This window comes from Misgurnus anguillicaudatus, chromosome 25 (genome assembly GCF_027580225.2).
Source record: "Misgurnus anguillicaudatus chromosome 25, ASM2758022v2, whole genome shotgun sequence".
NCBI lineage: Eukaryota > Metazoa > Chordata > Actinopteri > Cypriniformes > Cobitidae > Misgurnus > Misgurnus anguillicaudatus.
Genome location: NC_073361.2, coordinates 3,630,242 through 3,648,326, shown reverse-complemented (window position 1 = coordinate 3,648,326; position 18,085 = coordinate 3,630,242). Strand labels below are relative to the sequence as shown.

The 18,085-nt window shown below is 38.2% G+C and overlaps 1 long non-coding RNA gene across 1 annotated transcript; it reads left to right on the top strand.

Moving 5' to 3' along the window:
* The first annotated feature begins 1,988 nt into the window (after positions 1 to 1,988).
* On the top strand, positions 1,989 to 3,770 carry LOC141362057 (uncharacterized). Its single transcript, XR_012368033.1, has 2 exons — positions 1,989 to 2,256; positions 2,531 to 3,770. It is a non-coding gene; the product is annotated as an uncharacterized lncRNA (long non-coding RNA).
* Positions 3,771 to 18,085: the final 14,315 nt, after the last annotated feature.

Genomic DNA, 18,085 nt, shown 5'->3' with positions numbered 1-18,085 from the left:
AGCGTTGAGAAGTTGGCCTGTAAGCAGGACGTCACGTTTTGGAAGCAACCCAAGCACCCACCTGTGTAAAGCCTTCTTGCCTATTGCAGCGACAGCTCAGTGTGCTCGCCACCTGCCGTAAGTTAAGCTTACAAAGGATTCACTGTGATAACCTCCTAGCCGGCTAAAGCCACAGTCCAGTGCACGTATTGTTTGCGGGTGAAGTGCTGCCCTAAAGTTAAAGGCCCCGTACACATAACTGCTGCCCAAAGTTAAAGGCCTTGTACACCGACTTGCTGCCCCAAGTTAAAGGCCCCGTATGTCTGCCTGTTGTCAAGGTTAAAGACCCTGTACACCAACCTGCTGCCCCAAGTTAAAGGTCCTGTATGTCTGCCTGTTGTCAAAGTTAAAGATCCCGTGTACATACTTACCTGCTGCCCAAGTTAAAGGCCCAGTATATCTGCCTATTGTCAAAGTTGAAGGCCCCGTATACATACTTACCTGCTGCCCAAGTTCAAGGCCCCGTATACATACTTACCTGCTGCCCCAAGTTAAAAGCCCAGTATATCTGCCTGCTGTCTAAGTTAAAGGCCCTGTATGTCTGCCTGTTGTCAAAGTTAAAGACCCCGCGTACATACTTATTTGCAGCCCAAGTTAAAGGCCCCATATACATACTTACCTGCTGCCCCAAGTCGAAGGCCCCATATACCTACCTGCTGACCAAAGATAAAGGCCCCGCATACTTACCTGCGTTTTGAGAATGGCCCAGTATCTCTATTCGCTGTCCAAAGCTAAGCCCCTTCTACCTACCTGTTGTCCCCAGCTAGAGGCCTTGTACAAAGTTAAAGGTCCTGCATACTTACCTACTCTTGTAGGTAAGTGCAAAGCCCCATATATCCACCTGTATGTCTGTTGGCCCTACATTGGAGTGGTGATAGCAATCCGCGTCCCCTCCTGGACTCCTATTGTGTTATAAACACAGAAAGATCAGTGGATGAACCGTAAGCCTTCGGATTAAATTCCAGTAAGAGTTGTGGCTTTGGTTGATGAACTTACCTCTGCATTTTCAACTGTCACTTTCCTCTTATAAGCCCAGGGCCAGAAGTCGTAAGGAAGATACCTGCTGTCGCCTGGTGAAGTGAGAACAGAACAATCAGGACCACCTACCTGTGTGCACAAGGCCTAGCAAAACCCATCTCCTGCCCCCTTGAGTCCTGGAGGACGAGCCCGGACATCTGCGCCCAAATTCCCCAACCCCTCATCTGACTGTGGCAGCCTTTTTACAGTTTTCTATTTTAAATCCTCTTGTCTGTGTGTCATTGGGGTGTTTTGGGACCTCCTCGGGGTGGAAACTGAGGGAGGAGCGTGACGCACGATAGGGGTGGTCCGCTCCGACTTGTGACAAATGCACCATGTCATAAAGCTCGGAATCATTTCAAATTGGTTTCTTGAACATGAAAATGGGTTCACTGTACTAAAATGGCCCCCACAGTCACCAGATCTCAACCCAATAGAGCAGGGGTCGGCAAGTAACTTTGGCCGCGGGCCAATATTTTTTTTGCCAGTAGATGGCGGGCCAACTGCTGTTGGCACACTTGCGTCTTATTTTTAATTAGCCTAGTATAGGCTATCTGATCTTTTGTCAAGAAACATTGTCTTTATTTCCTATTTAAAAGACGGCATAAAAATTTTTTTAAAGCATGGTTATGAGTCTGTGAATCATTTGTTCAATCGTTTTTTTCAAATTAAAAACAAAAATGAAAAAATTAACCACCATGGTTTCTGATTGTGTGCTCAGATCAAAAAATTAATTACTGGATTAGACACATTTTTTATTTAACACCTTTATAGGCATAATATATCAATGAAATCATTTTAAATAGTACTATAGAGGTAACATAGTACAGGCATTTATGCTCTCATGAAAGACTTACAGTCCGACTTTTGAACTGTATTCCTTTTTTTATTAATATTTATCCGGGACACACACATACACACCTAAGGTTTAAGGAGGTCTCCGCTGGACTGTTTTTTTGTCCAGCTCCGACAAGGTTCTATTCAGTAAACCGCTTAAAATACACTCACCTGCTTTATTTCCCGACCTGACGGGTCCGCAAAACTTAACGTTAGATCTCGTTTCCAGAATCTCACATTCAAATGTCTCTAACGAAAAGAGAGAGATGAAGTAGCCTATAACAATTATAAATGTTATACAAAAATTGTGTTCGTGCCAATATAAATATTATTTTAACATTGTATTGTCAGCAGAGAAAAAATGTCACACACTCTTAAAATAAATGTGTTAAATTAACACATCTTGTGTCTAGTTAAGGACAACACATCTAGTGTGTTGTCCTTAACTTAACACACCTCTGTGTTATTTTTGGAATAACACACTTTGTGTTGTTTTAACACATCTTGTGTTGTCCATTTCATTTATTTAAGCTCACATTCTACACGAAATGACACACAATGTGTTAAAATAACACATAATGTGTTAATTAGTTTAACACAAAACTATGTGTTAAAATTAACACATCCTTTCTTAGAGTGCAGAAAAAATAATGAAATATAAATAATAAATTAAATAGGACAAAGCCTCTCACTCAAATTTCTAACCAACATAAACCGAAACCATAGTTGGTTGCGGAATTGCTGTTCAAACTAATTGCTGAAAATCCTCCTTTGCCAAATTTATAACGTTTTAAACGGAGACAAAGATCAAAGAACTATGCGTTAGGAAAAATTAATAATGGCTTTATTTTAATAGACATGTAAAACCATATTTTGGCGGATTACTTTCATTTTTTAACGAATTTATCTGCCCATTTAGTCTTAATAATTAACGGTAAACGAACTTGACTTGCTGTTCTCAAAGGCAGGTCGAACCAAATAGGTCGGGCTCGAGCCCCAAGTTCAAGTAACAGAACAGAACAGTAGATTCCTTTTGACATTTACGTTAAAATTGTATTAGTTAAAATATTACTGCAGTAAAAGAGTTTATTTCTAAAAGCCTGCAATTACTTTTCAGTAATTTGCGATGTCACGAAGTTTAACGTCTTCACGCGTGACGCATTGACATGATTTACGAGGTAAATTTGCAAATGATTCATGAAGTTATACCTCTGCAATTATTTGATCGATTGTTTTTTAGAAGTATGCTCAAACTCTAATGACAGCTATGATCGCGGATGCGCTGGTAGAGAAAGAGAACGAGAAAGAGCGGCCCGTATACGCATTTTTTCAGGACATTCTTGCAAGCCTGTGGCAACTTGTCCACGACCCGGTGGTTGGGGACCGCTGGGCTAGAGGAAGAGTTTTGTGCAGCATTTAGTGCAAATATTTTTTATCAGGTAATACATATTATTTATAAGTGTGTTATACGCGAATAAATAATAATGAAAAAAGTTCAAAAGTCGGACTGTACGCGAATGAGACATACAGGAAAGCATGGTTGCTATTCAAACCCTTATTAAAACCCTTATTAAAATGTAATCTGTTAGTAGGCTACCGGATCTGCTTACATTTATTTCATTGGTATATGTCTGCCAAGGTGTTCAATAAAAATTTGTCCGAACCCGTTTTTGTTCTTTTTTTATTTTTGATCTGAGTGCACATTCAGAAAACGAGTCGTTTGATTTTAGTTCAGGAAATAAATAATAGAAAACAAGTCGTTTTTCTTTATTTTCTTTTTGGTCTTGATTTGAAAAAACGAATGAAGGAATGATACACGGGGCCATTTTTGTAAACTGGTATTGTAAAATAAAAAAAGTCTGATTAAAAAAAAAAAACGGACTTCAAATTAATCCGGCGGGCCAGAAAATATTCCTGGCGGGCCACTTTTGGCCCGCGGGCCGCCTGTTGCCGACCCCTGCAATAGAGCATCTTTGGGATGTGGTGGAACGGGAGCTTTGTGTCCTGGATGTGCATCCCACAAATCTCCATCAATTGCAAGATGCTATCCTATCAATATGGGCCAACATTTCTAAAGAAAACTTTCAGCACCTTGTTGAATCAATGCCATGTAGAATTAAGGCAGTTCTGAAAGCGAAAGGGGGTCAAACACCATATTAGTATGGTGTTCCTTATAATCCTTTAGGTGAATGTACATGTTGTGATGAAGCACCCTCGAAAAAGAAGTCACTAGCTGCCACTGACAATGTAAAATTAATGAACTGTACTCAAATCATTGAAAAAAGTGTATTCAACTTAAAGTTTTATGTGTGTTCAACAGTTTACCCGTTTTGAGTTCAACTCACTCACAAAAAACTGCAAATAATTACAACCTTTTGTTGTTTGTGATGAGGTTTATGGCATGTAATCTGCCAGTTAATCTAAGAAAGAGACTGGCACTGCAAATTTACTTCAGTTTTAAGTTAAATCAACACGATTGGTTAAGGAGGATTTCCAGTTCCCAGCATGCTTTGCATCAGCCTGTATTAAGTAAGCATTTTTTTTATTTAAGCAATATTTTATGTGGTTTTCATTAAAGAGAAAGACTCAATAGTGTTAAATATTCATTTAGTTGGAAAAGCTAGCTGTCTTTTAGTTTTGTGGTTACCATTATTCAGAAGTTTAGTGTCTGTGCTTAGGCTGTAGGTCAGATATATGTTGCTTTTATCACATAAACATTAACTGTGTTAATTGCCAGCACGGAGCTCAGTTTCTTCAGTCCACTATGGGATTATAGAAATTCCTTGCCCCCAGCATCACCTGCCTACAGTGTATCTGTTATGGGGGTAATTACTTACTTTGTAATGCTTAAAAGTAGGTTGCAAGTCTGCTCAGATAAAATACAATAAAATAAAAGGGAAGGAAATCCCAAAGTTTCCCAAATCTGGATGGGCTCCCAAAAACACATTCTTCACATACATGTAAATGAATACAAACACAGGAAAAAAACACACTGATAAATACTATAAAAAACAAAGCCAGCAGTAGACCGACCATCTCGCTTTACCAAGAACGGACAGTGTGGATAAGCACGATACAACAGTAATAAAAATCTTAAAGGGACATCAACATAGGTGGCCGTTAGTTACACCTTGCAGCAGCATGTAACTTATTTCCTGTAATTGAAAATGTGCATATATTAGCAAAAGTCTAGCAACAGCATAGCAGATCTAGACCATCAATAACACATCAATTTTGTGCACATTCTTTACCTCATAAAAATCCTAAAACTGACATTTCAAGAGTCGTTATGATTAAACTTAAAGTATAAAAATGGTCTTCTCCTTTTGTTACCCTAACTATTAATTAGGTTTGTTTACATGTGCAAACAACTAAAGTTTCCCAGCTTACACAACACATTGTTTAAAAGGGACAGTTCACAAAAAAAATAAAAATTCTGTCATATTTTCATGTTGTTCTGAACCTGTATGAGGGTTTTCTTTGTTCTGATAAATACAAAAGGAGAATGTTTGGGAAGTTATGGTAACGACAGACTACACATTGACTGTGTGGTTAATATCATTTATCAAATTTTTTTATTTTGTGTTCAACAAAAGTAAGAAACTCATACAAGTTTAGAACAACATGAGGATGAGTAAAGGATGACAGCATTTAATAATCAGTTTAATTCAAAGGTTTATATCAAGGCCTGAGTCCTGACCATATACTGTACATACCTACATCAATCATTTTACCGAATGTACAGACCTACATCAAACATTTCACAAATCCAGTTTCTATCCAGGTCTGGTGTTAGGTCACAGACCTGTAAATCTTTGATGTTAAATTTAAAACCTTGAACTACCTTGAAGTGTTTGTGGACTGAAATATATTCAGTCCGGTGAGATATATCAAATGCCGCCTACATATCACATCAACTATACTGTATCGTGATCTTATAAGAACTACTCATCGTAATGAGATCAAATGGCAATGGATGTGATTTCCATTCAAGTTTGACAGCATTTAGTGACGGTTAAACATTCTTGCTGTTAAATGTTCATAAATCTGCAGAGATTTTTTATTTATTTAAAACCTGATAGCCTGCGCGAGGACACAAGCGCACTGAAGAGTTCTTTATTTACATACATTTAAAGTACTTACATTAAACAACTATACATCATTGAAAAGGATTAACACTTAAGATTTAGTTTTTGACCTTTATTTTATTCTGAAAATCCAATAGTGACAGTAACTTCTTCATTTTTGTCAGGAGTTATGGAAATTAAAACAGAGTACATACCTTTAATTTGAACATGGGACAATTAGGGAACCAGTGATTATAGTGTACTTACTGTAAAGTTAGCCTATTTTATTGGCAATTATTAAGCATATTTTGATTCAAATGTCTTATTTGTGTAATGCACATAATTGTTCAATGGTGTTACAATTTACGAATAAATTGATTATATACACAGTCAATATACACAGCGTTGCCATGTTTCCAACGCCTCCAGATCTTGTTACAGCACAATATACACAGCGTTGCCATGTTTCCAACGTCTCCAGATCTTGTTACAGCATGACCTCTCATACTTTATACTGCGCAAAGTCTCTTCCACCAGAGGATGTCATTCTATAACGGTTGACGATCGGTTTCTCTTTGAGATCTCCCCCATTCATATCAATACCAGTGATGCATCTTGTTGATAGTAAATATCTTTGTTACATCACAGGATTAGTTGTTTTGGTCATAATGTATGCGGATTGAAATCATTTAAAAACTCTGGCAATTCTTTACAGTGTGTCCTAATAACTAATTTAGTACACAACCCTGTAAAACTTAGTTGAGTTGACCTTTGAAAAATTTAAAGTTGACTGTGGAGTCTGCATTCAAGTTTGCAATTCATAGAATTTCTACTATTGCCATAACCATAATAAACGTTAGCTTAAAGCTCCCCTAATCTAAAAAAAACCTTTTAAATGTGTTTCTTGCAGAAAATGAGTGTGTGTGTAGAAACATCTTGTTATTATACAAATCCATCTATTTTTCTTTGTGTAATCTCCTTTAAACCGCAACAGTCACACAAAACAGGCTGTTGGGGATTGCCTATCAATGTGATGTCACATTGATTATGCCCCAAACATATCTGCTCACAGACTCCGCCTTATGAGCGCGTAGTTCAATCTTCTGCCAGAGACACGTGTTTTGATGTAGTTGAAAGCACATGTGTAAGCGCTCTATCCCCTACTTTGCATACGGGTAGGGGAACAGAAGTGTCACAGGTCGGAGCGGACCACAGATGTCATGTGTCTCGACCCTCCCTAATTTTCACCTCGAGGAGGTCCCAAGAGCACCCCAATGACCAGACACACAGAGAGTGTAAGTAAAAGTTTAAAAAAACTTTATTAAATTATTTAAAAGGTTTATAGGGGAAGGGGAAAAGGAGGCTAAAATCCAACTCTCCAGCCAGAGAGTAAACAGTCTCGAGTCGCTTGGACTCCGCCGCGGGAGATCTCAGGTGGGTCCTTCCCTCCTCTTTGCTCCGTTTGTGCGACGACAATCAGCTTATTCACAAGGTGTCCATCGTTCTGTTCCACAGGGAGACTATCCAGGGCCCTTTCCTGGACGTAAAAGAAGCAGATGGTAAGTATCACAAGTTTGAATGCAAGATGGGTACCTGCTGCTACACGTGGAGAGCTCTGGGGCGGCCCAGCTGATTGAACTCCTGATCTTCCAGCTACAGGTGGGGCTGCATGATGACTGCCGGGATCTCACTTGAACCGTTCTGGTGGGTATACGGAGGGCAACCACTGAGTTGTATCACTGGGTAACAGGTCAACGTACAGGCAGACACCCTGGAGCTTTCCCGAGGACTACGCCGTCTCCCGACCCTGGGACGTCCAGGTAGGTACTTCCGAGGGGTACGCTAGATCTGCACTGGAGCATACAGGTAAGTGTAACAGGACAATACACTAGCTTTAGCTTTAGGCATATGGTGGGTATACCGAAGGGCCACTGGGTTTCCTCTTGGGGGTACAGGTAAGTATGCAATACAATGTGCTGGCTTTAGCTTCGGGCAGGCGGTGAGTATATAGAAGGGGAAACTGGGTTTTCACTTGGGCATACAAGTAAGTGTACAAAGGGCAACTGGACCTTCACTTGGGCATACACGTAAGTATACAACACAATAAGCTGGCTTTAGCTTTGGGCATACGGTGAGTATATATGAGGGCAACTGGGGCTTCACTTGGGCATACCGGTGAGTATATGACACAATAGGCTGACTTTGGCTGTGGGCATACGGTGAGTGTACAGAATGACAGGAAATGGATATAACTCACAGACCTTCAGGGAGGTGGATGTCAGGCTTTACCCTTTTCTGAGACTTCGAGAGGCTGAGGGGGGGGAGGATCTTTGCCACGGCAATGGTGGCCTTCTCCGCCTAGCCGTCTTCCTGGACCACGCTCCATACGGTCCCTTTCAATAGCAACCAACACTTTCACGATGGCACGGAGCCATAGGCTCAGACCTACAGGGCAACTGGCAAAACAGACACACAGACTCCTCCTTAGGTTTACTCCGCTTTAGTGAATGTGGGAAAGGATATACCACCGCTTCGAACAAGGGCAGATAGATGTGCGGGTCGAAGGCTGCTGCGTTGGGCCTAACACGGACTCCGCTGGCGTCACCACACAGGTAAGTTCAGGTAAGATGTTACACCTGGGGTGTGCTATGCTGGGTGGATCGAATGCTTCCCTCTCCTCTCTTCCAACCGACAGGACAAGAGATCTAGACAGGGGCGAACCTTTGAAGATACTCCACAACAGATAATAGTACACACACAGCTGCTTTTCTCCTACAACAGCCAAACTTCTCTCCGTTAATGTTTCCCACAATATCCACACTGTTCTTACTTGGTGTCGCTGCCTCACCACCGTCGCGTGGGGGGAAAGAGTCAGGATGTCACCATCGGCATATAAATGAAGATGGTCGCTTCGCCAGCATCAATGCTCAATTCCTTCGTAGGATTCCGTCTGGCCTACGATGGCTACTGACGACATGGACACAGCACGACACTGCAAATTCCAAGTGTACACACACAGCAAAGGAAAAGACTCACCCACTGCACTCCACACACTCTTTGTGAAATAGGGTCAGAATCACTTCTGGCCGGGGACTCGTCCTGGGAATCGTTGAGGCACTGATGAAACGAGTAGTCAGATGTAAGCGTCGCCGCCATGACAATCAAGCATCTTCCCTTGCTAACTGTTCCCGGCTCACCCACAACTCCTCTCCACGGTGGGGCCGTTCACACACTAGGCCACAACTCACAAGAGGCTTACTGGTTTTTCACACTCATGAGATTATACTGCTGCAAGAGTGATTTGGGGTACTCACACGGTTGTTGACACGGGGTCTCTTCTTTTTCCAGATATTGGATAGATTACACAGCCGCCATGCGATCTCCGCGAAGGCGGCCTCCTACGGTAGTACTTCCGGTAAGTCTTTCTATTTACGATCACTCAAAGCTTGTTACACATTTTCATAGGACGTTTCACAGATAGATAATGATCTAGGTATACTCAGCCCGGTCTCTGTTCCTGCCAAATCCTTAACTTTTCCTTGCCCAGCCAACAATACATAAAAAGAAACACATACAAAACAGCACTTTTTTCATTGCAGTCACAAATGGCCATGTTCAACATCGTAAATTAAAAGATCTTTGGTGTATTTTGAGCTAGAACTTTACAGACAACTTCTGTGGATACCAGAGACTATTTTTGTATTGCTGAAAACACCTAGGTTAGCGGCCTTTTAAATTATAGTCCTGTCTAAATCAAAGGCTGAATTACCTCATACTAAAAATGTATGGCTGTGTCTGAAATCGTATACTGTGACAGGTGGGACAGGTACTGAATTAGATGAAGTAGGCCTACTCATCAACAGTATGAATGAATTAATTTGGACCATGTTGATACATCACATGACAAACGTCATCATAACAACAAGTTAGTTGTTAACTGGAATGACATAAAACAAGCGCAATTTAAACACAAGGGAAAACTGTTTAATAAATGTATTTGCATTTGAATTGAGAAAAGTAGTAGGTCATCCGGGTACTTTTCGCCTACTGTTTTTCAAATATTATGAATTTGGACATACTACTCACCTCGCCTACTGCTTTTCGCCTACCATATAGCATGGAAGTAGGCCATTTCGGATGCAACCAATGCCAACTTAGATACTATATAACCATTGGTTAACATTAGAAAAGAACACACATGGCCTGGGTGACATTAACAGAACAGGAAAGTTTTTACATTTTTTTACATTACATTTACGAAGATTAAACCAACTTACTGATTAACATAGCATAAACATAAGGCCAGAAATGTATGAAGAACAGATTTTATATTTAGATATTATCTTTAATTTTGTTAAGCAAATGTTCAACTTCATTCCTTTTTGAAGAATAAAACCTCTTTTGACAAATGTCAAGGGAAAAGTGCAATAAAAATGAAAAGGTAGGCACATATTAAAGGTTGAATGCAAACACGGTATTGAACAGGCATCACATAAAAGGTTATTTGTTGATTGTGGTTCACCTTTTGTTGACATTTCTTGCTAAATCCAGGATAGTAATGGGTTTTATGTGGATGTTGTCATGTCCCATTGTTAAGCTCTAAACAAAAGATGTTATGGATAAACTAATATAAAACTCTTTTCTGAAATAAACAACTGAACGACTAAATGTCAAACTAAAGCACCATCTTTAAAATGTCAAAATAATTTAAGCATGTATCCTATAACCCTTCAACATTCCTTTAGAAAAAAAACAATTGCTGCATTTTGATGAAAAAAAAATTGTTTTTACCTGGATTTTTAAATACTGGGACAAAACAGGCAAATGGTTCTATAAGAATTAAATATATGCATCATAAAATTATTTTCATTGAATCCATTTAATGTATAGGATGTATATTAAAAGTAGTAGCAATTTAATTTTCCTAACTTTATACTTTTTTACAATGAAATCAAAACATCCAGCTTTGGATCTTTAATGCCTCACCTTAAAAGTAGGGACAAACAGATTGCAAGAAGAGGATGCATTATCACCATCACTCACACATACCAGTATGGGCAATTTTAAGTCTCCAATTCAACCTAATCTGCGTGTCTTTCTTTGTACAGTGAAAACATGAATACCAAAATGAAACCCACAGCAACACAAAAAGAATATGCAAACCTCACAGAAACTGCCCCCAGTTACTGAAATAACAAGAGCTGATGGCTTCAGCAAAATCGTGTACCACAACTGAAATAGGGCCCTATAAAATCCGTTTTATTTTTTCCCAAATTCCGTTTTATTTTTTCCCAAATTCCGTTTTCTCCGTTTTAATTTTTGCAAATTCCGTTTTATCGGTTTTAATTTTTGGCAATTATATTTTTTACCCTTTACTGTTATTTTAGTCATAAAAACAGTGTGCCTTTAATGTTAATGATTAAAATGTAAATGATTTAGGGAAAAATTGGATAACATGATTACTTAATGACTTTAAAAGATGCATTTACACAAGCGCGCGTGCGCACACACACACACACACACACACACACACACAACTCAATTCAATGCATTGTTTAGTGTTGTTGCAGGAGGCTACAACAACGTGTCAAAGCAGTGGTGCCTTCAGAAGTGCCCTAAACACATCAATCCAGCGGAACGCGATCCATATTTTATACACAATCGCTTGAAATGCATATAACTTTACAAACATACACAGGATAGTGATCTGACTTAAGAAAGCATGAGCACGCAGCTCTTTGCACGTGCGAGCGAAAGAGAGATGGAGAGCGGCACCATGATGCAGATGATTATATTTTAAATGCGAGGGATAGTTAGTTTGCCTCAGCTCGCTTGAAATGCATAAAACTGAACAAATACATGAGGATTTGTGTTCGCACTTCGGACAGATGCGTGAGCTGCACGTGAGAGAGGTACAGTGAGACAGACGTGGATGAGAGAGTGCATGTATCTTTGCGCTCACCGTGAACAGAGTGTTGACAAAACTTCCAAACTAACAGTTCACACATAAAAGTCATGTGAGACCTGCTCGGAACTAAGTGCTTAGCGTCGAATTTCTTAATTTTTTCGCTGACGAAAGCAGAGTCGTGGAGAGCCGCTTCACCATGGTTTCAGTGTTTTGGAGGGGGTCTGAAACGACGGGAGGGGGCGTGTCGCCCAGATTTACTTTCCCGGTCTGCATTTCCCCCAGACATACGTTCGTCTCGCACACAAAAACATCATTTTATTCAAAAAATGTAAAATTCCGCAAAATTCCGCGTTAATACTAGATTCCGTGTTAATTAGCCAATTCCGTGATTCCGTCCGCGATTCCGTGATCGCGGAAATTATAGGGCCCTACTGAAACATTTTTAATTTTCACTTATCATGTAGATTGATCTATTAATGCTCTGTTGCACATTAATCTGTCCAGTGTTTAAAATTGGCACTTTATTTCTCCTCCAACCTCAGGCCTAAAATGTAAGTGTACAGACACTCCAACAGATCTGCCTGATCTGAAATAATCTTCAGGGCTTCTCACCTTCTGTTCATCTTTACTGTATGTCTCTTTACAGTGCCTGTGAACTGACTGTATTTACAGCTTTGAAACTTAAGATGCCCTGACACTCTCATCCCTCGTATATTCCTGCTTCCAATCTGTGGGTGGATAAAAGACTTCTAAGCTCCCAATGGTTATGCATTTTATTAGGATGTTAACAGTCGAAGGCGTAATATCCATAGGCACTTTACATTTTTTGCTTTTACCTAATCAAAAACTCACAGTAGAAAATGTAGTTATGTTCTCACAGGATTGTGTGCTGTAACCACAAGCAACGTTTACTTTGACAATATCATTTAAAGTTAACCTGATAGTCTCAAAAGATTGTACCTGAGGTTTGGCAAAATTCAAAACTTCAATATAAGAAGCCTGCTCACCACTGGGATAGCACCACACATCCAAATGTGGTTGTGCGAAATTTGAATAAGCTAGTCCAATGAAATCTATTTACAAGGTATTTTGTGAATATTTACACATTACAGTACAGTATATACAAATTAAGGTCAAGCATGGAGTGGTCTCAGAACCCAATAAGCCCCTATATAAATGGTAACAATGCTAACAGTTTTACTTTTGCATTTATAAATTCCCATTCTACTTGGAACAAATGAATTATTTCAAATAGACAGTAGGAGCTGCATGGACATTCAAGTTTAGGCTTTGGATACGTAAAAAATGTATTGCAATCAAAAATAAAAATGTGACATTTATACAGTTATGCATTCATTCCACTATACAGTCAAGAGTATTCCCTTCATGCTAGAAACATACCAGAAACATACCAGTTACAGTATGTGAAAGTGAAAAGCAGCTTAATTGTAATGAATGATGATATGTGAATAATTTACACTGGGGGTAAACTGTGACGGAGCCATAACGTTAAAGACAATGAAAAGGCAGCTTTAGAAGTCAAAAAAGTTTGTTTTTGCACAATATATGTGTGTGTGCACTGTGTGTAATTATTTTGTAGATATAAATCAGTCGGACCTGGTGCTTTCTGAGCATGGTGTTAATATTTAGTAATGTAATGTTTTCAGTATGGAAACTTGCAGGATGTTCGCTTACGATAACCTCTAATAACACAAAATCAAATTAAAATTGATTCTTTGATTCACCGCTCCTTTAACATATGTGACCATAATAGCAGTCCACACAACACTAATGAACTATGTTATGTAGCTCCTTAGCAGTATTTAGGTCACAGAAACAGTCATCTGTACAACGGAAACTTAAAAAAAAACACTTATAAAAATCAGAAAATTAAACGCATTATTACACAAAATGTAATATAAAAAATAATATAAAACAATTACAATAAAATAGTGCCCAACATAGCCCCTAATTCTTTCGCATCATTATTTATTCAAATACAACAGCCATTCAAAAATCTCCAGCTGCGTACCTTTCAATATTTTTTTATATTTTGTTTTATAAGTATTTGTTTATTAAGATTAGAATATAGAGTTGGTTGTTTTTATATATAATAGATATAAATGATATAAGATGATTATACATTAATACCGTATTGTAGGTATTTATTATTCGTTGCTCCTTTTGCACAGCTGTGCATTGTGTTCCAGTCTTAAAATCTATTTTGTCGTTTTTTGCCATCAGCGCATTCAGTTTGAAAAAAACTTCACATGCAAAAACCCACGTGAGTGGAAAGATAAACTTCTTAAAAGATTTCACTCCGAGTATTGGAGCTATTTTAGTGGTGAGTGCACTTACCTGCATGCCACAGACATCAGGTTGACTATATTCCTGGTATCCATTGTTATTATTATTGTGTTTGTGGAATTAAAGATTCATGTTTACATAGTGTATAGGCATTAGGAAATGGGTTTTGGCATAGTTTGTAGGCTGGACAGCCGTGTGTTTCTGTGTTCTGTTTTGAAATTACATTTCAATTAAATGCTGTTTATATGGTAAACATTTACATTCTTTTGGCTATTGATGTCTAATACAATAGGTGTCTTATTTGTTTACTATGTAATTCATTGAGTAGTAATTATTATTAATTAGCAAAACTGTGAGGACATTTGAAAAAATATTTTGTCATCTTCTTTAGGTAATGTACATGTCTACACGATACTCGCTGTAAAAATAGCGATCTTCTTAGAACGCAACCGTGTAAATCTATACAGTTTCAAGATAAAAAATGTATACATATTATCAGGGGCGGTTCTAGGATTTCATTCTTATGGGGGCTTAGCGCTCAGTGATGATGTGAAGAGAACATTGTGATGCCTTTTAGCAAATTGGGACCAGCATTATTATATTAATAAATTAATGTAGGCTACATACATTACTCTTCTATATAGTTCCAAGCCCATATGATTTTTGATTTAATCTTAAAAAACACCTCTTGAACAGATATAAAGGTATAAAAGTTGTTAATTACTTTTATTTATTATTGTGTATCTTGAATTAAAGTTTATGTATACTATATGTATATTCAAAGTTTATAGAATACTAACAATTTATATGATAATTTATATTTATACGAGTCAGACTGTACTTTTCGTTATACATTATAAATCAGTTTTACTTTCCAGATGTATCATGCATGCTTGTAGCATTCATAAACAAATTCACTACTAACTTACCGAACTTACTAACAACATCCTGCACTGATTCTAAATATGACTGTAATAAATCATACATGACCTCAAATCAAAGTATTGAGCACAAAATCAATTAAACATCTGATTAAATAATCACATATAGTATACATATTTTACATTACATACAAAGAAGAGCATGTTATAATATGTATATGTGTGCGCTTTGCGCCTTTAAAAAACCCTGGTTTAAATGAACAGAAACCAAACTAGTGGACATTTCATCAAAAGCTGCAGGATGCAGGTTATGCAGAAATGTAGGCAGAGGTGCGCATGGCAATTGACCCTGAGCAATACTAGTTAGACATTTTTGTGAGCAAGGGCTACCACAATGAATAAAACAATCTGGAGGGCTACTTTACTCAAAGTCTACTCAAAACTTTGTTTTTCTGTTTATTTTATTTTACTTGTTGATATGTTTTATCATTGTTTAAAGTGTTAATACACATAAAAGAGTTAGACTGTATAAATGAGATTACTTATTTTATTTGCAAGTGGGATTGTTCTCTCTCTCTCTCTCTCTCTCTCTCTCTCTCTCTCTCGTTTCCGGTGTGAGTGTGAGTGAGCGTGAGTGTTTGGAGCGTCGTGAGTGTGGATCGTTTTTTTCTGAGTGAGTTTATTTTTATTTTATTTTTTTTATTTTCTTCCTTCTTCTTTCCTTTTTCTTTTCTTTTGGTGATTGTGTAGTTTGTTTTGGGTTGCGCTGGGTTTTTCCCTTGCGTAGCCATGGCGGACTCACGAGCTGGTATCTTAAATAATCTCACGCAACGTCATGGTAGTAAAATAGCGCCGGCAGTGCCCTTACGCAACAAAAATATACTGCAGTATATTGGAAAATATCATGTAATATATTAGGCAATATATTCCCATATATGGGATTTAATATTTATATTTCACAATATATTGCAATATATGCATAGCAAATATCATGTAATATATTAGGCAGTATATTCCCATAGGATTTAATGTTTATATTTTCCATTATATTGCAGTATATGAATAGACCATACATGTATATATTGATACAAAATATATTGTAAATAAGACCAAAAAGGGCACTATGTTGTTCCATGTAACAGTTTGTCTTTATATGATTTAATATACTGCAATATATGCAGGGGCGTCGCTAGATCCCTTTTACTGGGGCACATGCCCCAGTGTAAATCTTTTGTGTCCCGGTGTAAATCTCAAGTTTAAATTTGAGCAGTTAACTAGTGTATTCCTATACAAAGATAATCGCGGCAAAAACGGATGTATATGCAATGTAATTACCCAATTTACGCTTGCAAAAGCGACGAAGCAGTCGCATTGACTCTTGCACAAACGTATCCATGACCACGCACGTCTTTGCGTTCATCTCCGCACAACCGCATTCAAAAGGTGACGCCAAGCGAGTGACTTAGCTTATGAAAACATGACCAGACTAAAGAAAGTTTCTAAATAATAATGTTAATCTTATTTTGACTCGATCATTATTGGCTTCTTTAGATGAACATGTTTTGTGCAAAGCAGGGAAAGCGAAGCAGACAAGAGAGATGATGAGTTTAAAGGAGGTAAGACAAACTACATCCTCACCCGGTCAGGTCTGAAACATTAGAGGAAAAATCTCAGGAAAACCTCTTGTCTTGATTAGTTGTAGAACACATTTCAGGTGTCCCTTTATTTTTTGCTGTGTTTTAGTTTAAAAATGCAGTTTTTTTAATATGCAGAATTAATGTTAATTACAGTTTTTTCTGAATGCTTAAGCGCTAATCGTGATTCTTGTAGCACAATTTCTAAAACTATTAATACGTATAGCAAAACCACTCACTGAGTTTGCAAAACTAAAAGCACAAACACTGCTTTGCACTCAGTTTGCAATTTTGTAACACCCACTTTGCAAAACTGTAGCTACAATTCACTGCACAACACTCTTTTTGCAGAACTGTAAACACAACTCACTGCTTACACTCAACTACCAAATTTCCAACACACTCCTAGCAAAATTATACACATGTATAGCTATCATTAACACTATTTTGCCAACTGTCTGGCACACTTTCACATGTGAAGACTGTTTTAGATAATTAGTTCACTTTGCAATCAGCCTAAGTAGTATAAATAAGCCACAGGTAAGCTGTCTGTGTGGAGTACAATGGAAGGAGCAGTGAGAGTGAGAAGAGTGAGAATCAGAGGAGGCCGAGGGAGAGGACGTGGAGGTGAAGAAGTTGGAGGAAGAGGAGGTGGAGTTGAAGAAGCGAGAGGGTTAGAGGAAGTTAGAGGAAGAGGACAAGGAGGAGCACGAAGAGGACGAGGAGGCAGAGGGAGAGGACGTGAAGGTGAAGAAGTTGGAGGAAGAGGACGTGGAGTTGAAGAACCGATAGGGTTGGAGGAAATTAGAGGAAGAGGACAAGGAGGAGCAAGAAGAGGACGAGGAGGGGAAAGAGGAAGGGTAAGAAGAGTAAGACATAGAATACAGTTTTTTACGATTGCTATGACAGATTTTTCAATACTTTTAACAAGTTTTCAAAACTCTTAACACAGTTAGCACTACATCCACCTATGTAAGCTATACTATTAACACATTTCTTGTTGGTTTAACACAAAATGCATACAATTAACACAAATTTAAAATGCTTGAACTTCTTTTACAGACAAGCTCAAACAAGACCAAAACAATGTATTTTTACTGCCAAATTTACCAATGCTTTAACACTGTATGTCAAAACAGATAACACCACGTTCTAAACCTAACCTTACATGCTAAAGTCAAGTTAAACAGCTGTTTATATTGTGAATTGAAATACAAATATATCCCCTGTATTTTATTATATTGTTACTGAGAAACAGCTGATTTAAGTTATGCAAATATATAAATCACAGCTGATTCCCATCTAGGAAGATGTTGAGGTTCTTTCAATCGCATGACCATATGGTATAAAAGAGGACTCTGTGGGCTGATCTTGTGGGTAAAAGGAACAATATAG